Below are 23,590 nucleotides of genomic sequence, written 5' to 3'. Positions count from 1 at the left end.
ACCCCTGTATTGAATCTAAGTCTTATCATTACCAGCTAATATTAAAGGATCTTTAGAGCCAATCCGATCCTGGTTCTTCCTATATCAAATCGAAAAGGTGCATAAACCACAGTTTCCATTTTTTACCATAAAACCATATTAATCAACATGATGTAATATTAAAGTGTAGATCTCATAACACAAAAAAATCAAACATGTGAGTCAGTGGAACAGAGCAGTTAAACAAACAGCAACACAATATGAGAAGAGTTCTAAACGTCAAGAACGCAAAGTTAAGGAAGCCTTCAGGCCATTCAGGCACAAGGCAGAAAATAATCTAATCGCGCTTAGGGTCTCTTCAGGCAACTCCTCCCGTTGAAGAATAAAGAATCAGAGTTCTGTGGCTTCTTCATCCCCAGTCCTCTTCTTGTTTCCCCCTCGCAGGCTGGACGATTGAGCTGGATGGTAATAAGCGTTAAGTTCTGGATGGGCACTGAGCATTTTATTTTGCATTTCTCCCTAATAAAACACTTTGTGAAGATGGTCTGCAGACACGAGTCCTTGTTCCCACTAGAGAACAGAAACAAGGTTTAATTAGTGTTCTTATCAAAACCCCTTTCATGTGTCATTTATTAAAACATCCTCCAAGCACTTTCACATTCAAGATATTTCTGTGCACAATTATTTAGCTCTCAGAATTCTGCAATTTAATTATTAATTAAAAGAGTAATCTTTAAGTTCAAATGTATATGCAGTAAATTCATAATAATTCTTAACAGACTGCTTTCAATGTGTGTCTTAACTGTTGTTGTCTGACAGTTGAAGTTCTCTGCAACATAATTTCATCAACATATTCGTTTCATGACATTTCCCATTTCTTTTTGAAAACCCAACTGAGAAAAAGAAAGCCTTTCCATGTGAAAGCTTTTCCCTCTCTCTCTACTTCTTTTTTTTTAAGTGAGGTGCTGTTCTGCACAGAAAAGACAAAATATTTATACCATGCTGTTACTGTTCAAAGATGCCAAGGTTCTACAACACAAAACAAAGCAGAGAGCAGGAGAGAACAGGAGTTTTTTGAAAATGTTCTAACATTGTTGAACAACCAAAGCTACTTAAGCAAATCAGAATTAGTTCCCAAATTAATCCTAAAATAAAGTAAACCACACATGTGATTATTTGTCATTATTTAACTGAGGATTAAGGACTTTGATTAAGAAGTTATTGGATGAACGCGTCTCTGCGTTCCTATTTGTCTAGGCCTCTGCAATCTGATCTATGATCTATGTATTCTGAGTGCCTGGTCAGGAAGGGTTGAGGTTCTCCGAAGCTTTCTGTTTTCAGCAACCCTGAAAACCCAGAACCCTTTACAGTCAGTGTAAGGTGTCAGATGACATGTGGGACCACCTTGTCGTCCCTCTGGTTCCACCAGCTGTGTCAAGTCCACAGCAGCTCGTCCTGGGTGCCATGCCCCAGGGGTCTCCACACCCCCCTGTGTGGAACGTCTCTCGTTGTAAGGATCTCACCTTATGTCCCGTTCAAGATGTTCTTTACACAACAGGAGTTCCAATGTGGGATGTATTTGCTGCTTTGATGTTCCTCAGAGAAAACCTTCATTCACTGATACATCTTCAAGCTGTTACCCTTTTTCATCACAGCCCCCCAACCATCCTGACCAGATCCAAAATGTCCCCATATTTTAATCTAATTAAATTAATCTTACTAATATTTACTGCATGTAAGACGATAACCATTAAATTATCCTGATCTAAAAGCCCTCAGGTTAACGGGTTAACTGGTTAAAAAGACTTTTGAGTTATTTGTGTTCTAGTTGAAAGATATTAAATCTCCATAAATATTGTAACCATTGTACCCTGATGCTTTAATCCTAAATTTACCCATGTTAGTTAGTAGGATGTGTCATTATGCTAATTTTATTGCAACATTACCCATTTTAGCCAGGAATCTTTCTTTGCGTTTTATTGATGCCTGCCAGAGTAGCAGAAATCAGCTTACACTAAGATGTTCATTAAATGAAATGCTATTTAAAAGTTCACATTACTCTACTTATATAGTGAAAACTAATTAATTCATTTTTTTATTTAACTGTTGATATAATACCCACTTAATTTATTAAGTTGCTCTATGATTCCATCAAGTTACTTCTTTAAAAGTTTTCCACCTTTACATAATCCTAATGTGTTTCGTAATGTGTGTTTTGTTTTAATTGTGTACAAGAAAATCTGAAGTGAAATGCATGAAGTCGTGTCTGCAGAACTCATCTGTTTTTTGTCGAAGGTTGTCCGATGCCTCAGTCATAGTCCTTCAATGTCCATTTTCAGTCCAATGTCTAAACTCAGCAGCCCAACATTCTCCTTCTCATCAAGAGTCCATCCTCCAGTCCTCATGCCTGCAAACAGAATGAATTCTGCCAGCATTTTTTGCCAAAGAAAACGCTCCATAGGTTGAAAAGAAATTACAGCAAAACAGTCACAAACATTTTAACTACAGTGTTCCCTCTAACATCACAAACATAAAAGAAACAAAAGGATAAAAAATAAATCAAACTTTGTCTCTGACAAAATAAAACTCAAAACTGGATCAGGCTGAAGTCAATGACATCACCTTTAGTCCTTGTCCCAAGGATCAGCCCCCATGGCACTGCGGCACTGTTTCTGCATTCTCTCGCATCTGAGAATGTCTAAAATGAGACTAAATCTCTATGTTAGCACAATCCTATCATATTGACCAGGTTTATTTGCAAAGAAAAAGAAGCAGAAAGATAGAGCTGTTAATAGCAGAAAGCAACAAACATCTTTAAGACACCACCTTTCCTGCTGGAAGATCTGGCATAACTTGGTTAAAACTAAGTATAATTTAGTGTCCAAATCTGATTATAACTCCTTACCGCACTGCTATCACTGTCTTTTCAGAGTCTTCTGTTGGCAGAAAGGTGGCGTCTCCTTTAATCTGAAAGCAATAACTCAGAGAAAAACAGAGTGTTAATAGCATGCAGTTAAAACCCTGGTCCCCTTAGCGTCCCTTTAACGTGATGTTTTTCCCTTTTTTTCTGATCCTGGGAAGGTTTCTATTCTTCCCCTTTCCTTTGAAACTTTGTTCAAAACACCTCCAAAAGAAAGAAAAAAAACCCGAAAGAAATTAACCAAACAAAACTAAAACAAAATTGTTTTCCAAGGAGCACAATTATGTCTTTTCCAATATGACATAGGTTTTTGACTTATTACAAACCTTTTTGATATCCTTCTGGTCCTTTGACCATGTGTATTTGCTGTTAGTAATACTTTTATTCATATATACCTTTTCAATCTTAATTGGTCAAGGGTGAAACTAAAGCAATGATTGTTCCCTTTTAGTTTTTGAGCTTCTAGTGTTTCTCTATAAATGATAAGAGTATTCCCCATAATTCAGCACATTGAGAAGGCTACCCAAAACAAACCAAGATTAGAATTAGAATTTAACCCTTCAGAAGCTGGCTTTATTTTATTTTTTCCCCTCTGACATAGTTTTTGTGCCCCAGGCCAGAACACACAGACCCAGCCTAGCCATAAACATTCAGATGTTTACATCATGGTCAGATTTGTTTATCATATCTATTGTCCTTCTCAGGTTATACTGTCCCTCTGAGGATCGCCTCAGCTCAGCATAACTAATAACATCAGATGATTTCGTAACTGATGATGCATGTAACGTGGCCTTCTGATATTTTGACGCTTCTCAAAATTTCTCATTAGTTGCATTCAAATCCCAAGTAAAAAGAAATAAAATAAATGAATAGAAAACCCTAGAAAAGCAACCATATTTAGTTCCATACAGTTTGTTCAAAGCACAGTTTTCCCTCATCTATTTAAATCAAAAATCTTGTATATCTAAACTTCTTTCAACTGGACTGGTTTGTGATGAATCATTATTATTATAAGCAATGAGATCTCAGTAATTTTAAATTACTTTAGGGCTAAAAAACAAGTGATAGGATCTCAGCCTAAATTTGTAAAACAGCAGACCTCTCAACTTTTATCAAAAGTTAGGAGTGAGATTATGCTAATTTGGGGGCGGGGCTTGTTTGGGGGCGGGGCTAACCGGACCCTGGAAGAGCCGGTGGAGTCAACTCCATCTCATTTTTATCCCACCAGACAATGAAGCAGTGGCGGCTGGCCAGTAGGGGGCGCTCGGGCGCCGCCCCCTTTAAATCGTTTAGATAATAAATGATTTCTGAACTGCAAAGTACTTAGAAATGTATTTATTCATACTGTGTGTTCAATAGACATGTTAGAATTTATTAAAATAGTAAATACATAATTCTATTTAATTGCTCACATTGTGCACACTTCTTCCTTTCCTATGTGCAGGGCGCCGGTCTAATGGGAGTGAATGTAGGCGCAGAAACTTGGGCAAGCACGTGATCTGAGGCTGACTTTTAATTGGTTATCTAGGTTTTTTCATAGGGGCGCACCGCTCTGCGTCCCGGACACACCCATTCTGTTGTGTCATTACTGGTAGAGTGTCAGTACTGGCTAATTTTTTTAAAAACATTGTGTGATTGGACAATCCCCGATTCAACTCATTAGCGCAGCTGCAGTTCGTTAGGTCGATTCACGTTTACGTTTGCAAAGTGGAGTAGTTTCAAAATGAGAGAAAATTCTGTTTTGTCTTTACAAAACAATGCTTTTACAAAGCGTTCACTTGAAGAAAAAAACAGGATAAAGGAGCTTGGACCGGATCTTCTTAATTTACAAATTCAGCAGCAGGCAAGTGATCTCTCCACTCCATGGTTGGATAAAGCAGTGTAGGTAGTAGTCAGCCAGTGAAGAGGTGTCGGACACTCAGTGTAGAAGACCATGAAAGGATTGCTGCAGAGGTGAGTTGTTGTGGAAAATCACTGTTACACTGGTTTATGGTAATGTTATTTAATATATTAGGAAGATGTGTGTTGTAGTTAGAAATACCTTTAGTTGTGTCTATGCTGTGTAGGTATGTTGATATAATGTTTGTCAGCAAGATATTTTATTATTTAAGTTGTACTGAAGTTTATGGGTAATGGGGAATAAAACATTTGGTTACTGAATTTTGTATAATCTTGTCCCACAAAAATGCTGTAACACATTTCATAACACAGCCTTAAAAAATGGCAGCAAATGTTATTAAAATCAGGAAAACAATCTAGAAGAAGTCTTTTCAGAAACTGTCACGCTTTTGAAGATCCTCATCACCACACCCATGACCACAGCAATAGCTGAAAGGTGCTTTTCAACTCTGAAAAGACTTTTCTGAGAAACTCAATGACTCAGGACAGGCTGAATGCATTGGCCATGTTGTCAATGGAGAAAAGACTAGTCACAGAGATGACTGACTTTAACAAGAATATAATTGAGAAATTTGCTGGGCAGAAGGAAAGGAGGGTAAAATTCATGTTCAAATAAAGCTATTTTTTAAGATTTGTTTTGTTTGTTTTTCATTTGTTTGTTTGTGTGCGCCCCCCTCAGTTTTTTTAGCACCAGCCGGCACTGCAATGAAGTAGACATGTATTACTCACCATCTTAAATAGTTCTATGTTTTTCATAATTTTTAAACGTCAACGCCGAAAGATGTTTTCAACGCGTTAAGTTCCCGCTTAGTTTAAAAGGTGGAGAGCGTGCGCTGGTTACGACCCCCCGATGCTTCGTCCACACGCGGTTTTACGCTTCGGTCCCGCAAGGATACAACTCTGTGTCTCTCAGACACTTGGACGCTTACCCATTTTTGAAAGTTATACGTCGCTATTAGCAGTTTAGACCAATTTTATCCACAACGGAAGTGCCTAATCGGTCCCCACGTAAACGCTTCCCCGGTGCAACGCCTTTTTAGTTTCGTTTCCGTTTCCTTGTTTTTATCGCTTTTCTTTTTTCTCTTAATTTTATTTTTATTATTTAGTAGCAGTACTGCAATAAAATAAAATAATAGTAATAATAATAACCCCTATGTGAGAAATCTGCATGTTTAATCAAATCATTTCAAATCATTTATGCATGTCATGCGTCTGGGCCCCTACGTTTTTCAGCATGAAATCGAACGTCTCACCCTGGGGCTAAAACAAAGCAGAAACTCTGCCTTTTACCCATTACACGGACTCTTCTGCATCCAGACTTTTTTTTTTGTTTGTTTTTATTTATTTTATCCTTTTCTTGTGTTTTTATTGTTATTTTCTACTCGTCTTTAGCACGATCGACCAACTAAAATGAAAGGCCTCACATCTGATGGTCGGCTTTTTGGTATAATGGTCGGGGTCCCCACTTATCAAAGCTGCAAACGTCTTCGCAACAGTCAAGGACTTAAGCATCCCTGCCGCTTTAATCCACAACAGAAGTGGACAGCCTCTTGCACAAACCCAAGACAAGAGGACTTTAATGGACCAGCTGCAAACTGCTCAGCCGGTCACCTGTTCTCCAGGTGAAAATCACTCTGCCCCTCCTCCCCCCTTGTGGTAAAGTCCGTATTTCAGCTGAAAACGTATTCTAATTAAATTTTGAATTTTAGTTTAATGTTTAAACCTTAGTCACCGTTCCGTATTGCGAACCCTGTTTTATTTGCCTTAAGGATTAAATATAATTCATTATTTCTACCGGCTTTTACTTTTACTACCTTTTAGGTTTACAGTTTTAAATTTAAAAATTTCTTGAGGTATACTTTAAAATGGGGTTTAAATTTTAAAAGCTTGCAAGCATTTTTGACCAATTGCGTTTGTTTTTAAAAGAGCTGGAAAATAATCCCCTTACCGTCTCATGAAAGAAAGGTTCGGATCTTCGCGCCGACGCCCAGAGACGCTCCGAGACCAGGAGCTCCTCCACGTCCCTTGAAAATCCATTCGGGGTACCAGAGGCCGGATAACCTCTCCGGGCCGGCCAAAGCAGCTCCTGTCCCCGGACTCCCTCGCTCGTCGGTCGGAGATCCTGTTCGTGACGCCAAATTGTTATGGGAGTTTTGGGTGGAATTCTAAGCAATAGTAACTGAGTTCCCATCTTTACTAAATGACGAGACAGTGGTATGACGTTCCAGCACTTTTATTGAGAAACAGAGCTGAGATTCACATAGATGGAAAGTAATGGCACCCCACGGTTCCACTGCAGTCTCTGTCTGCCCTGTCTCTGCCTGCCTCGCTTTTCGGGCTTCCCCTAATACTGCACCGTGGCCTTCCCATGAGACAAAACAAAGACAGTCTATCGTAAACAATCAGTATCCCTCAGCAGCTGCAGCATTTGGCCTTGCAATCAGAAAACAGTGGATCTTATACACAGACATCAGGTCTCCAGGCCTCCTCTGTCCGAGTGGTGTGAGGCCATAGTGACTTCAGAATAATAATTCTTATAACAGATATCAAAAAACCTCTTGCACAGAGAGCACAAATAAGACGAGACACATATAGCAGAAGGTAAACATTTTAGACTGGTCGTGTGTGTTTATATTTCTGTGAACACTCTCCAGAGGCCATTGTCCTTGATGTTATCAGCCGGCCAACAGTTCAGAAAGCATCCACAGGTGTCAGCGGGGGGAGTGGGTAGCCGGGGAGAGTTCTGAGCAGTCTCAGTCATAACAATCCAGGAGTCATTGATAAGGGAAGGCAGAATCCAAATACATTATTTGTTTATGAGGCAAGCTGCTCTGACTTTCCTGTCAGCTTTAAGTTTATGCTGGCTCCAAATAGCGAATCCAATATTTCAAATTGTTGGGCTTTTCCACGTCACACTACCAGAATTTTATCCCATCTGCCATTGAGTTCAACCACCAAAGCCAGTCTGCGTTCCAGCACAGCCAGCTTTTCAGCTCAGCTCCTTCACATCCAGATCTGTCCGTTCATCGCCTTAGTGAGCGCGTCATTTGCAGCCGGTAGATTGATCAAGGCTAAATGGCTACCGACATCTGCTGAATTTGCTGATACATCAGAAATCCACCAGATCCAATACGTAGAAATACAAGTATCCTTAATCCAAACATGCAAACGTTTCAAACGTCCAGGAATGACAAAGTCAAAAGAATATAGGGTGTATCCTCCAAAAAATAGTCAGATCGGGAAAGACTGGGTGCCCCTTTTTTGTTGCCTAAGCGTCAAAATTTTTTATCAATAGTATTGAGAGACCAGCTTACCAGATGCATGATTTTTCAGAGTTCGGGTATTATGAAGAAAGTGGTCAGAAAGACAAGACAAAGCAAATAGCAGGAGAGAGGGGGGCAGGGTAGGAGAGCAGATAAGGAGCTCAGGAGAGCTGAAAGACACGACCGACCTCGAAGAGATACACAACTGAAAAGGAATGTATGCTCAGTATCAGCTTGATACCCACAGCTGTTGCCATCTAATCCTGGACCCTGGAAAGTCTGACTCCAGTGAAAACATTACAGACTGGGTTTAAATCGGATCACTGCAGTCTGCTAACTTTTTAGCTGCTTATTTGCAACGAACACTGTTAAAGTCACAAGATAACTAAAACTGTTTGTCTTATCAGATGGAACGATATCCTCTGGTTATTATGTCTCACACCAGCACAAGCCAAGTCACTGCTTTAAAGGTGGCAGAAAGCAGCTGCATGATCCCGTCCCAATAAATCAACTTTATCACAAAATTCATTTTTATACAGTTATATAAAAAGTGTGTTTGTTACTTTAATAGTTTGATGTCATTCATCTTAATGAGTAAAAGCAGGTTTGTGATGATTGTTGTGGAAAATGTAATCGATGTATGTAACAAAGTTAACAGATTTAAAAAAAAATAGAAATTCAGCTGCTACTTTTATTAAGGATCAGGGAACTCATTATTTTCTGGATAACCAGGATGTTTTGCTTGTTTTCTGTTAATAGTTACAGTTAAAAACAATCAGCTCTGATTTCACTTTCCTCTTGCCAAATCTCAAAGGTATTATTACTCTGATTAAATGACAAATTTGGTTGTTTAACTTGTTTACAACCAGAAATGAAAAGTTTAGGACATTGACCTAACTGGAGTGGTTCCTGCCTTGACCTTGAACCAGAGTTTGGACTTTAATGCTTTGACTTTGGAGCTTGACTCCAGACTCCCTCTGGGATCTCGTCCAGAAGCAGATAAACTGTGAGGAAGTTGTTTCTAAGGAGCACGGTTGGAAAGTCTGATTTAAAAAGATTTTCATTCAAACACAAAGTTTATTTCTGACAGAAAATGAGATGAGCATCTCTCAAAGAGGTCTGTTTGGAAAAGAATAGATTTGTTTTAACACAGATTATTTTTATTATTAGTTTTTTAATGATCTGAAACATTGAAAAATGATTAAAAAAGAGTCCATAATAATAATTTAAGGGTGAAAACACTTTTTCACAGCACTGTCGGTAAGAAACCTGATTTTGGAGAAGTGAAGGCAGATCAGCTGGACCAGAGCGCAGAACAGAGCCGAGAAGCAGCACGACAAAGTGATTTAATGATGAAATTTACTCTTACAAAGTCCAAATTAGTACAGAACCAGGAATCCAAAACTGATGAACACAAAGGAGGATCTGGCAATTGGTGAAGGGAGACAGGTGGCTTTAAATAGAGGGGAATCAGAAGCACAGGAGAATTCAGTGAATCAATAAGTAAAGTGACAGGTGTCAGCAAAGAAAGTGAAGGAGGAAAGGCAGACAGGGAGGAAACAGAAATCTGACAGAAGCAGCACACAAGGAACAAATAATATTTATAACACTAGAAATAATAACTGAAGGAAGGATCAAAAGTAAAGTCCAACACATAACTGAGGATTATAACAAAGTTGCATTTTTAGTGACTTATTTTGCATTGAACCAATGTCATTTCTTCAGCATCAAAACCTCATTTTGTAGCTAAATGCAAGAATGATAATGAAGCAAATTTAACCACAGCGCCGGATACTTTAGGGCTGATGCTTATCTGACATTTATGCGTTATATGTGTGCAAATCAGCCCCTCATGAGAGAAAACTAACGACAGGCCTAGCAGAGGATTTTAAGGCTGGATGGTACACTAGTTTGCTTTTCTGCCTGCTTTAATTATGCCGTTTATTTAATATTTTTTATATGCGGTCTGGTTTTCAGGCCCAACTTTAGGATCCAACCAATCATATCGTAAATCTAAGAAGACTTAGAGTCTTCTTAGAGTTAATAAGAAATAAGAAATCAAAACTGTACTGATTTGCTTCCTCATCAACATCATGACATTGTTCATAGATTTAAAGTTCAAACCAGACATCTGCTTTTAGTTTCTCCTACTAAATGGCACTAAAATAATAGTAACATTTTCAGTAATTTTATGTTATGCTTTTGTCAAATTAAGGAATAAAAACATGCAGTTTCCTACAGCTTGAGTTCTTTCCAGCTTTAGATCTCCTATCAGCAGCGTTATAAATTCACATTAAAAGCCTCCTTTAGCAGCTTCTCACCGCTTTATGATGGTTTCAGATCATCTGTTTTCTTTCTGTGTTATGGAGGAAAACTCTCCTTCAGTAAAATAAATCTGTGACTGGATCTTATTAATTAATCAGAAAGGGTTCTGACATCTGTATCATGATTCTGTGAATGTTTTATTTCCTTTCAGCACCAACTAAAAGGTTTGATTAGTTGTTTTAGTTTATCTGACGTCCTTGTCATGATTTCTCTTACGATGAACCCGGACACAGCACACACACACAGAGCAAGTTCTTTAAAGTGAGTTTATTGAACATTGTGGATGATGATGAAAGGAACCAGAGTCTTTTAATTGATGGAGATGAAGGGTGCAGAAGCTGGCTGACAGGAGGGGTGTGGGGTGACTGACCAGGAGGGAACTCTGGAGCGGAGGACTTGAGACCGTGGAACTGCTGTGGAACTTGAGACCGTGGAACAGCTGCAGAACTTGAGACCGTGGAACAGCTGCAGAACTTGAGACCGTGGAACAGCTGCAGAACTTGAGACCGTGGAACAGCTGCAGAACTTGAGACCGTGGAACAGCTGCAGAACTTGAGACCGTGGAACAGCTGCAGAACTTGAGACCATGGAACAGTTGCATAACCTGAGACCGTGGAGCAGTTGCAGAACTTGAGAACGTGGAACGTGGAACAGCACAGGAGTCATGGACAGGAGTTGAGAAATTGAGTGGAACAGAGCTGAGCAGAGTCTTAGGCAATGGCTTGAACAAAAACAAAGTTGAAGAAAGGTCTTCAGGCTGACTGTAACAAAAAACTGAGCTGACACAGGATTCTGGCAGAAACTGAGCAGGAGTGAACACTACGGACCGGCGAGCAAGAACAGACTAAGGTGAGTATAAATAAGGGTGGAAACAGGTGGGAGCAGTTGGAGGTTGATTGCAGCCAGACAGGTGGAACCAATCAATCAGCGCAGGGAAGGGAGAGAGGTAGCGAGGCTTAGACTGCAGCCTACAAGTTGCATCCTGACAGTCCTTATTTCTTATCATCTTATTACCCTGACATGTCAGAGATGATCATGACTCTTTGCCTCCACCTGAAGGTGGAAACTGGATGTTTATTTTAAGACTTACCCTTTCCTGCACAATGTGCAGGAAAGGGTAAGTGCATCCATGGGTTTTCTCTGGGTACTCTAGCTTCCTCCCACAGGTTCATTGGTCTCTATAAATTGTGTGTTCATGGTTGTTGCCCTGTGATGGACTGGCAACCTGTCCAGAAGGTAAAACCTGCCTCCTATGATTGCTGGGGTTAGGCTCCAGTACCAGTGACCCTACATGGATAAAGAACTATATGTGTCAAGGACTGTTCTAGTGAACCCTAATTCAGCCACACTCAGAGCCACGTTTAGCAGTTTTATTGAAGTTGTCATGATTTGGGTTTTGTTATGGTTTATGTTTGTTGTTTGATTAATTATTTCTCTCTCCTGTCTTAGTGTTATATCTGGTTTTTATTATTTACTTGTGTTCTGTTTAGTCTTAATTTGGTTTTCTAGCTCAGGTTTGGTCTTTATGGTTATTTTGGTTCTGAATTAGTCTAGGTCAAGTTTCTGTTTTGGTTTAGTGATTCTCTTCAATTAACCAATTTTGTCATATGTTTAGTTTCTGTTTTAGTTTGGCTTTGTCTTGATTTATCCTGAAACTGTTTTAGTGTATCTTTTTTTCACCTGCCAGTCATTTAGTTTCACATCTCAGTAACATCTGGTCTGTTTGCCTGTCACTTCCCTTCACCAGTCACCATCCAATCAGCTTCAGTTTACTTCCAGACACTGGATACTGGATCCACTTGTCTCCGATTTGTGACAGAAGTCTGTTGAATTTGGATGAGGTGAACCAGAGGGCTGTACCAGACTGAAGGAGGTGGAGGATGACTGCAGGAGCCAGTAGATGCGACAGAGCTGGAGCAGACTGACTTGAAGGAACCAGAGCAGGTGGCGAAAACAACGACAGGGCAGGAAGGGGAGGAATAAGGGAAGAAGGCTGGTGGTGCATGAAAGGCAGATAGGAGTCGAACCGGCAGGGATGAACTGACTGAGGAGTCCTTAAGTATACTGCTTGACAGGTGGAATGATTTCCGTTTGATTGGTGAGTGGAATAGTGGCTGTATGGGAGGAGGAAGGTGGCGGAAAATGTCCAGGGTGTAACAGGCAAACAGCACCCTGACAATATGACGGAGGGACTTCAGCTTTCAAGCTAAACAAATTAAGACAAATTTCTTGTTTTTATTCATAGTTCATGTCATAAAGCTGTGAATGAAACCCGAAACTCTTAGCTGAAACCTAGAAGACAAACGTATCACAAAAATCAGCATCATAGTTTAGATCAGCGATCCTTAGAAACTCTGCAGTCACAGAGTCGACGTTTGGCTCAGTTCTGTCACCATCTAGTGGGACAAAGAAATAAACTGTGAGACCTTGAATAAGCTTAAATATTTGACTTTTAGTTACACATATGCTCCTTTATTCCTTTATACATTTCATTTAATGTGTCTCATTGATGCAGTTCAGAAGGTTTTGTTCTGTTTAATCCTAATGATGGCTGAGGACCAGGGGCGGTTCTCGGATCTGACCTCCAGGGGGCCTCGGCCCCCAGTGAGCAGAAGACACGGACTGGAACAATAACCTCTGACCTTTGTTGTTATATGATAAACCCTCAACATGTGCTAACTTGTAACTCTCTTTGACAATCAGGGATTTCTCTGGATTAGACGGCTGTGTTTCCCCAAACTTAGGCTGGAAAGTTAAAATCAGGATTAGTCAGACTCCAGGTATATTTAGGTTTAAAGTCATATTTTTAATTTGACCCACATGTTTCTTTTAAATTATAATAATATTAGAGTTTTGGCTCGACCTTGACACATAGAGAATCTGTGGAGGGAGCTGATGATAAGGGTGATGGTCAGGAGGCCTTCCAAGACAAAAAATACTGGGAGCAAATCATAAAAAATTAAAATAAAAAAAACTGAGAAAAGATGCAAAAGCTGCTCAGCAATTATATTATTTAGTGGCTGGAATACCATTAAACATTTCAACGGTTGTTGAAAATGGTGTGAATAATTTTCAACATGCCATTTTTTTTTAGATAGAAGGTAAATAAAGACAGAAAGTATTTCTTATATTTTTACAGAGAGACATCTAACACCTGTTCAGATTAGAAGCAGTTGGTCAGTCACCATGAGCAACAACCACAGCATAAAATCTGATGTGGACTGATTTAAAGTGTCGCTGTGTGGTCTGAGTAAAATCTGAAATGTTTCTCCTGCTCTGCTGAGTCAGCACAATGAGAGCGCCGCCAGGTGTGAAGACGCCTCCCGCTCCATCAGCCAATCAGAGCTTCACGTCTTCCTGCTGCAGAAAGGATTCATGCAGGATTCAGGTTGGTCTCTACTAGCCCAAACAGAGGAGTTCCAGTAGGGGCAGCTTGGCTTAATCAGTTATTATCCTGATCACATTACTTGACAGGTTTTAGAAGTTTCTACAGACACATATAGCATAAGTTTCATGTTTTGTAGTTTGCACATTTCAAAAATAAATATCAATCTTAATTTGGACCTGTTTGAAGTCATGTTGTAAATGTGTTTATATGGATTAAATGTATGCAGCTCCTTTCTAGTCATGCTGACTCCTTAAAGCTTTTTTACACCAGAGCCACATTCACCAAATTCCACTCACATTCATACTCAGACACACAGACTGGTTAAGTGCCTTGCTCATGGGAACTCATTGGAACTTTTTTTAGGCATTTCAAGAGACAAACAAACAATGAACAAGGGTTAAAGTTTGTTTTTTTTTGCATTCAAGAGAGATTAAAAAATAAAAAGATGGAGATTCAACAGTTTGTAACATCAGCATGTGACTGGAGGAGCTGAAATTAAACCCACAACCTTCCGATTACGAGACGACTACTCTCCCTGAGCCACAGCTTTCAGTTGAATATTATATTTTTATGGGAGATCTGAAAGTGTTACAGGAAATTCTTCGCTGTCGGATGAATAAGCAGTGGGCCTGTTGTCTGGCAGGAAGGTGGTCTTGAGTTTGAATCCCTGCCTTTATGTGTGGAGGTTGCATAATATATGGCAATGATTTCTAACCCCACAAGCATTAACAGCAAAAATGTGGAGAAAAACCAGTCAGTTTGTATGAATGCATTTTATTTTCTTAAAGGTGAAGATTCTGCTGGACCTTATAATCCTACAAACATATTAAACACTTTATTTAGAGATGCACCAACCAGGATCATTCATCAAACTTTTAATTACATTTAAAACGAGGCACATCAACAAACTTGCTGTGAACAATGGTTCACATAACGATAAATTCTGGTATTTTCAGTTTGGCTACAGTTAAGATACAGGAAAAATAATCTGTTTATTTACTGTTTAACTTTGTGATCACAGGTCAGAGCTGCTCAAAGGAAACTGGTCACTCTTTGACCCCTGACCGACTGATTGGTGCATCGCTAATTTTTACAAAGCGCAGTCTTTTTTTAAATTGTTCATTTTTTTTCTTGAAGCGGTTAGTAAAGAAGGGAAGTTGAAGCTTTTTCTTGTCTTGTTTCTGCTGCAGCATTATGAGTTCTACGCATCAGATGGAACGCACGTTACGGTTTTCTGTCATGAAAAAAGCAAAAGGAAGGAAAAGCAAATGATTAAAAATGATTAAAAAATGTTTAATAAAATGGATGGATGGATGAATGACTCAGTTGACATCTGACAGTTGAAGCTCACCTTTTCTATCTTTTCTTTAAACCAGTGGGATTTTGGGTGGATGCAAAGTGGTTCTTTACCACCTTCAACTTCAACCCTGGAAAGAGAGAAAGACAACAGTTGGACCATCGTATTGTTATTATTTCAAGCAAACAAATGAAACATTTAAGTTACCAAATGTTGTTTATTAAACGTTTTTATCATAATCATAAGTTTTTGTTAAAATGCCGAAATAAAACCAAATGCAGAGTAGTGCATGAAAAACTTCTGTCATTCCCTGAATGTTAACACAATAAGTAACATTATTCTCTAGGTACCACAGTTACAGCTCATTTAACATTTTACCACTAGATGGCGCTCATATCACATCTACAAAACACTGAGACCTGCGCTCATAGCTGAAGAGGAAAGGAAAGTAGATGTAAGGATGAACTGGTGTTCTATCTGCTGTCCTTACATATAGAAGTGTTTGTGACAGGCGTGTCCTGGTTTTTGTTCGTAACATTTTATGATTTTCCCGTTGACCATGAGTGACCCTTGGGTACAGCAAGGTGGGCAAACATGACAACGGCCTGCAGCACCTTGGAACAAATTGACTGAAACACAGAGAACAAAACAAGAAGGAAATTATTTTCACCAAGTTAAATTATTTTTTTCTTTTAATCAAGGATTATCTGAAAACTCACACATATTTAACAGTCAGTCTCTTACAGTACCTAACAAAAACAGTTCAGCACCCAGTAGAGGAACCAACTTGTAAACCAGAGAGGCCTATTTAGATTTGTCTTTTGTATTTATTTATTTAAACTGCAAAAAGGGAACTAAACTTAAGTCAAATATTCTTGTAATAAGTTTATTTGTCCTTTATTTGAGAAGGTAAATAAGATTATCTGGCAAAGGAATAAATATGTTAACCCCTACAATAAGATAATTAGATAGACTGCAATTGAAATAAGATAATGGTGATGTGTTGTTCCTATTTTAAGTGCAAACATATTATTCCATTTGGATTTGTACTCATTAATTTATAAAGGTGCAATGCATTTTAATGAACACAATGTAAATATGCAAGATTATAGCCAGTATTAATTTTCATCTCTAGTCCCTCGGGAGACAGAACGATGAAGAAAGATCAAAAAATTATTAAATACACCATTACCTCAGTGTAAGTATAAAACAACACACAACAACGCATACTTTCGTTGATGAGACAGCGAGAACTGTGGCGACAGAGGGTGTTTCAGGCCGTGGTTTGGATTTCACAAGAAGGAGGTTGAACAAAACGCGGTAATTTGCAAAACATGCCGTAACACCATTGCCACAAAAGGTAGCAGTAGCACAATTTTGTTCCACCTAAAACGTCATCCAGTGCAAAATAAAGACTCTTGTAAACTCCGCGTGTCGCCCCCCCCCCCACGCACACACACACACACACACACACGGGAACTTTAATTAAACCAACTGTTGAAACTGGCGTCTTCTTTTGCTGAATCCCATATGACAGAAAAAAAAAAAAAACGTTTGTTTAAAATTTCACTCCCAGCGGCCTCTTCGCGGGGCCTGGCCCCCCGGGGGGCGGCCGGGGCCCCCGTCGCGGGGGCGGGGCGCCCCTGGGGCCTCTGGCCCTCAGGGCCCATGGCCGGGACCACTTCAGCGGGGCTAGCTGCCGGCGGAGCCCACGGGCTCGTCTCCGCGGCTCTTGAGGGCGTCGGCATTGCGGTGGCTGGGGGATTTCCTCGGGGTCGTCTCTGCTCCTTTCTTGGGGGGGGGGGGGTTGCAGATATCCTGTGTCGGCCCCTCCTGGGCGACCTGCTTTAGGGGGCCCTTTTGGGAGTCCGGGTTACGGGTCCCCTGACGCCTGCCTCTGTGCTCGGGGAAGGTGGGTCTTCGGTTCTCCACAATCACTATCAAGCTATTTCTGGATAATCTTCACCTAAACTAGTGCACTTTCACATCTCCCACAGGTGCTGGGTCCCAGGTATTAAGTGTTCACTTATATACAGTAATCTTATAATTTATTTATTTATGTTCTTTCACCTTCTTTTTTTCAAATATCACATTACACATGTCAGCTTACATAATAATATATATGATTTAGCAATGGCATCTAGGTGTTATTCGAGTGTATCTGTTGCTTTATGTCTGTTGGTTGTGCTGTTCTTTTTGTGTCTCTTTCCAGGTGATGGAGCAGACAAAGAAGGTTTTATCATTCTCTCCCTTTTATCTCCTCTTTCTTTCACCTCTACTCTTTTTTTTCTTTTCTTTCACTTTTTGTTCTTCCTTTACTCTCCCATTGTCATGTCCATATAATTTGAAATTCTCCTTGCAGAAATCATAATAAAGCTATTTACAAGCATAAATCAAGTGGAGCACTATGGCGAAAGCCGTTTGCTCCACTTGTAAAAGCAAAATCTGTCGAGCTCTATCTGGCATTGAGACATCAATTCCTATTGCCATATTGCTAGACAGGACAGGAAAAATAAATAAATAAATAAATAAATAAATAAATAAATAAAAAAATTCTTAGCACCTAAAGAGCAACAGAAATACTTTTGAGATGCTCTGAATATGTAGCTGCGACTGGTCAGTTGATTTTACAGTCACTATACAAGCTTTTGTTTTTGGGATTGTCACATTTACACTTTTAATGTCTTAAGCACAAAATATTTCCTTTGTGTTCAACATTTTAAATTCGTTTTTATTTTGCAATACATTTTTCAAACAAAAAAAATTGATACGTTAATATGAGATTTACCAATGCAACTTTAAGCACTATGTGGCTAAAAATATTTGTTATTCAAGGTTATTTGAAGATATCGTGATACATATCGTGTATCGTGATATAGCCCAAGGATATCGGGTTATTAGATTTTCTTCATATCGCCCACCACTAATCCTGCCTGCTACACCCTGAACCTTCCAAAACATTCCTCCACCTGCCCAGCTCTGTCTCCACTCCACTAATCGTCCACACCTGTTAAACCTTCAATCAATCAGAACTCAGTCCACCTGCAAACCACCCTATACAAACTCACCTCAGTCTTCTGTTCACCGCCAGTCCGTCTCTCATCCTCGCATGAGAAGACCTCGCTCGCCGCAGTCACCTCTCGATAGACAAAGAAATCTTCCATGTCACCTCTGGTCTTCAGCAACCCCTGCACTTCCAGTGACTCTCTGGCCAAGCTCTGCTCTGAATCCGTCCCAAACCACCAGCCTGCTTTGGGTCCCGCTTCAAGGCGCTGCCAGCCCTCCAGCCTGCTTCGGTCAGCCAGCTCCACTTTCTTCATTCATTCACCTCCACTCTGGTCCTCCTCATCCACGTTCATCAAACCCTGCAATAAACTGTTCTGAACTGACGCTCTGTGCTCTGTGTGTGTGTGCTGGTACGGGTTCACCGAGACAAATCTGACAGCACGGACTGGCCAAAGATGAACCCGGAACACACACAGAGCCTGCGTGCTGGAGCTGGTCTAGTGTCCCCATTACCTCCCTCCCTGGTCCTTTCTGTGGAGCTCTGCCTTCAGGGACTGAAGCACAGCCAGGCCATGGTCGCTAACCTGGACTCACCGTTGCTGCCGGTGGAAGCAGCGGCCTTGGCTCGAGCTAGTTTGGAGGAACATGTTCTAACCCTGGCACGACAGTGCTCTGCATTCCCGGAGCTAGCGGACCTTTCCCAGGGGATTGATTGGGACTTCTGGACGGGAACACCTCCACCAATCGAATCTTTCATCGCCACCAGCCTGTCCGCTGCTCTGGTTGCTGCTGTTCCTCCCACTGCTGCCGCTCCAGCCACAGCTCTGACCTCAGCTTCTCTCTCGCTGCCCCGCAGACGCCGGGTTCGCCAGAGCAACCGTGCAGCTGCCGTTCTGCCTGAAGAAAGACCCGCCGGCCGCAGAGAAGAAAGACTTGTCGGCCGACAAGAAGAAAGACCAGCCCGATACCTCCGCGGGTGCTGCTCCGCCGCCAGCTTCTGAGGGTCCTGCTTCGCCTTCTCTCTACGTTCCAGAGTCCTGCGAGGCGGTCCGGGTGGACCCGCCTCCTCCCTTCGCTCCCGAGTCCAGGAGGACCCGCCTGCCTTCCACAACGCTCTCGAGTCCAGAAGGGCGGTCCAGGGAGACCCGCCTCCAGTCTACGCTCCAGAGTCCTCAGAGGGTCCTGCTCTGGAGTTCCCCGTTAAGAGGACCCAGATGAAGCTCCCCGACCGCCTGAAACCCTTCTGCTTCTATGCCGGCTGACTCTGCCATGTCGAGGTCGCCCTCTGCGACACCCGCAACAGACTCTGCTGCTTCGTCGCCGAGGTCGTCCTCCGCGACGACCGCCGCCTGAGACCCAGCTGCTCGGTCACTGGATGTCTGCGCCCCGCCAAGGTCGTCCTCCGCTAAGACCACCACCGGAGACCCTGCTACTCCGCCGTCAGATGACTGCACCTCGCTGAGGTCGTCCTCCACGACGACCGCCTCCGGAGACCCTGCTGATGACTGCGCCTCACCGGGGTCGTCCTCCACGAAGTCCACCACCAGAGACCTTGCTGCTCCACCGCCTATTGCGTCCAGGCCACCCTCCGTCAGCTCATCTATTCATCAGCCAAGCCGCAAGCCTCTGCTCCCAAGCCGCCGCTCTCAAGCATGCCGCCGCTCTTAACCAATCCCTGAGTTCTCCGTGGCCCGCCGTCCTTGGCCCCCCTCCACCCGCCCTGGGTGGGTCGTTTTTTGTTGGACACTAGCCCCCCATCCGTGTTTTCCTCCGCCCGCCTTGGGTGGGTCGTTCTCTTTTTTGGGCAGTCTGGTATCCGGCCTTGGGGGGTGGGGGGGGGGGTGATGTCAGGGTGTAATCCTGCCTGCTACACCCTGAACCTTCCAGAACATTCCTCCACCTGCCCAGCTCTGTCTCCACTCCACTAATCGTCCACACCTGTTAAACCTTCAATCAATCAGAACTCAGTCCACATACAAACCTCCCTATATAAACTCACCTCAGTCTCTCATCCTCCCATGAGAAGACCTCGCTTGCCACTCTCGCCTCTCGATAGACAAAGAAATCTTCCATGTCACCTCTGGTCTTCAGCAACCCCAGCACTTCCAGTGACTCTCTGGCCAAGCTCTGCTCTGAATCCGTCCCAAACCACCAGCCTGCCTTGGGTCCCGCTTCAAGGCACTGCCAGCCCTCCAGCCTACTTCGGTCAGCCAGCTCCACATTCTTCATTCACCCACCTCCACTCTGGTAAAAGACTCTGGTCCTCCTCATCCACGTTCATCAAACCCTACAATAAACTGTTCTGAACTGCTGCTCTGTGTGTGTGTGTGTGTGTGTGTGTGTGTGTGTGTGCTGGTAAGGGTTCACCGAGACAAATCTGACAATAGCTGTGATGATTTGCTGAGGTGAATCCAATGTAAGCCAGACACTGAGCTAATGCTTGATGGGTTTATTAAAGAGACGATGGCTCATGCAGGCAAAAAACAATCCACAGAGTTTATGAGCAGACATCCAGGTAAAAAACAGAGCTAGTGCAGACTCAAAAAACAAGACAGGTCAGAACAGGCAACAGACAGGTAAGTTTAACGGGAAAAACTGAGGCTGGAGTGCTCTTACCATGAGCTTGAGAAACGGGATCAGATGTGACGTTCTGGCACTGGAGACTGATCAGAACGGAGTTTAAATGGAGGTGAGAACAGGTGAAAACACTGGAAGTTAATTGCAGGCAGGGTGGAAACTGAACAGGTGTGCTGAGTGGATAATTAGATCAGCTCCAGTGCCAGAAACGTTACAATAGCGAGTGCTAATTTCCATCTCCATTCCCTTAGGATGCTGATCCACCCTCAAAAAAACAATACAATGCAAAAAAACAACAACAAAACGACAACAATACTAAGATTTAATGATTAAATACATTTCCTCAGACTGTATAATAAAAAGAAAATAAATTGTTTGTTTTTAGTTCTTAAAAAAATTCAAATAAAATAAGCACAATAATTTAATATATAGAATATCCACATAGTGATGCCAGTGCATATAATCGTAATCAAGTTTTCTTCGTTCTTTAAGATCTGTCATAAAAATAAACACTAAAATGTCCATAAAATTAAAAACACACACTAAAGGGAACTGAAAATAAGTAAAATCCTCTTGAAATGAATGTTTTTGCCCTTGATTTGAGCAGGTAATAATGATTATCTGACAACGGAATAAAATTTTTGCACTTAAAAAAGGAACAACTCCTCTCCGACATCTTATTTCAAATGAATATATGTAATTGTCTTATTTTGGGGGTCAAATTATTCATTCCACTGGCAGATAATGTTATTTACCTGCTGAAAATTAAGGACAAACACTCATTTCAAGAAAATACTTAATGTACCTAACTTATATTTCCCTCTTTGCAGTGAAATATATATATATATATATATATATATATATATATATATATATATATATATATATATATATATATATATATATATATATATATATATATATATATATACACATATATACATATATACATATAAACACTTCTCAGGCTTGCACTAGTTAATCTGTTTTAATTTTCTGTTTTCTTAATAAATTATTGTAATGGATAAGGAGCCAGTCCTTTTATAATGTAAAATACCACAACAGAGTCTGCATATTTAATCAAATTCTTCCGATTTAATAGATTGTTTTTAAGACGCAATGAGCTGGCCTGTTTAAAACAGAAACCAGAGGACGTAACTGGAGGACAGTTCTACAGACACTCTCCATGTTCAGTCCTTTAATTTTTTTAAGTAAAACTATATACAGACCTATTCAATACATTAGAATATCATTGGAAAGTAATTTATTTCAGTAACCCAATTCACTCAGTAAAAACACATCAATTTATTACACAGATGCAATTAGACATCTAGAAACCAACTCAATATGTTAACTGAACAGTTCTCTGGTTTAATTAAAAACCTTTTTAAAGCCGACTCACAATTACTCAAAAAGTGTAACTTGGACCTAAAACGTAAAAAATAAAGAGTACTTTACCAGCAGATACAGCGACAAGGATCCAGACTGTGAGAACAGGCAGAGACATTTTGCCCTTCATGGTGAAAGTCAGCCTGGTTGGATCTGCTGGGTTCTGTAAAGCCGACTGGATCTCAGCTGTCAATGTTGGTCCTTCAATCACCGAAGGGTCTTAAATGAGTGAACATGCGAGCAGAACAGGAACTGGTGTCTTGTTTTCTGAGATAATCAGAAGATACACAAAAAGGGTCACAGAATGAAAGACATGAAAACCGCATCCTCACACACCACAGTCTGATGCAGGCTGAACCGACTCTTAACATCTTTTTGCAATGTTCAGACACTGCAAAGGTTTGATCAAACTGAGATAATGATGCAGAAAAGACAAGTGGTTGTCAAATTTCTGCTGAAGCCGGTGGTGGGGTGACGAAAACCTCAGACTCTGACGTGAGTGCAGACTGATAGGAAAGCAAGTCATCCCTATCCCCATAAAAGAAGTCCTACAGCTGGGTCTCATGGATCTGGGGACGTGACGGTGACGTCAGCTCCAAGCAAAGGGATAGCAGCAGTGCTAGTCAGCTGAGCCTCAGGTTGAGCAGCGGATGTGTTCCGGCATCGACAAGTCCAGCGTCTGTGTCGAGAAGAGCCAGGAGGCGAGAGAGTGGCTGCAGCTGGCGATGAGGGAGTGGGAACAGCATCAGCAGGAGCAGGAGCAGAAGCAGCGGCAGGAGTGAGATGAGCTAAGGCTGGATCCGTGACGGGAGCTGCAGCGGACTAGGCAGCGGCAGTGGTAGGAGCAACAGGAGTGGAGGAGGCAGCAGCGGCGGAGAACGAGGGTCTGGGAGGTGGCGCCAAAAAGCTGAGCACCAGCAGCCTTGTGGTTCCACTCCAGCTTCTCCATCAGCCCCGTCTCTTTGAAGAGAGGGAGGAGCTCGGCCTGACTCTTCCACAGCTTCTGTACCTGAGCGACCGCGCCTACCCGCCTCCAAGGTGGACTGAGCAAAGCGAAGATCTCCAAAAAGCCCCGGGACTGGGCTATGAGCTGCTCTGCTGCGCTGTTGCCCGAGAGCGGAGCAAGATCCCTTCCGCCAGCTCCTGCATGGAGGCTCTGTGTGGGTGTCGGGTTCATGTGGTCGGATCGTTCTGTCATGTTTTGTCAGAGTGGAGACTAGGGAACCAACAGCAAGACCAGCAGTACGGCAGAGTGGAGACTTGGGAACCAGCAGCAAGACCAGCAGCACGACTGGGAGAATACTTGCAGAACCAGAGTGAGATCCGAACCAGAGCCACAGCAGGCAGGCAGAGATGAAGGTACTTCGGGCTGGATGAGGTGAGCAGTAGTGAGCAGAAGTAACAGAAGTTAGCAGAACGATCCAACGAGGAAGGACTGAATGCAGGGTGCTTAAATAAGGAGGATAACAGGTGTGATGAGTTCTGGCTTGATTAGTGGCTGACAGGTGTAGATGATTAGTGGAGCATGGGATCTGGAGCTGTATGGG

At 41.8% G+C, this 23,590-nt stretch overlaps 1 long non-coding RNA gene across 1 annotated transcript; it reads right to left on the bottom strand.

Moving 5' to 3' along the window:
* Positions 1-14,528: 14,528 nt before the first annotated feature.
* LOC118556765 lies at positions 14,529-22,382 on the bottom strand. Its single transcript, XR_004927344.1, has 4 exons — positions 22,113-22,382; positions 15,562-15,700; positions 15,126-15,201; positions 14,529-15,008 (listed from the first exon to the last, which is right to left on the bottom strand). It is a non-coding gene; the product is annotated as an uncharacterized LOC118556765 (long non-coding RNA).
* Positions 22,383-23,590: the final 1,208 nt, after the last annotated feature.

Source organism: Fundulus heteroclitus, chromosome 21, assembly GCF_011125445.2.
Source record: "Fundulus heteroclitus isolate FHET01 chromosome 21, MU-UCD_Fhet_4.1, whole genome shotgun sequence".
In the NCBI taxonomy this organism is placed as follows: domain Eukaryota; kingdom Metazoa; phylum Chordata; class Actinopteri; order Cyprinodontiformes; family Fundulidae; genus Fundulus; species Fundulus heteroclitus.
The sequence above is the reverse complement of the archived record's forward strand: the minus strand, read 5'-3'. Positions and strand labels throughout refer to the sequence as shown.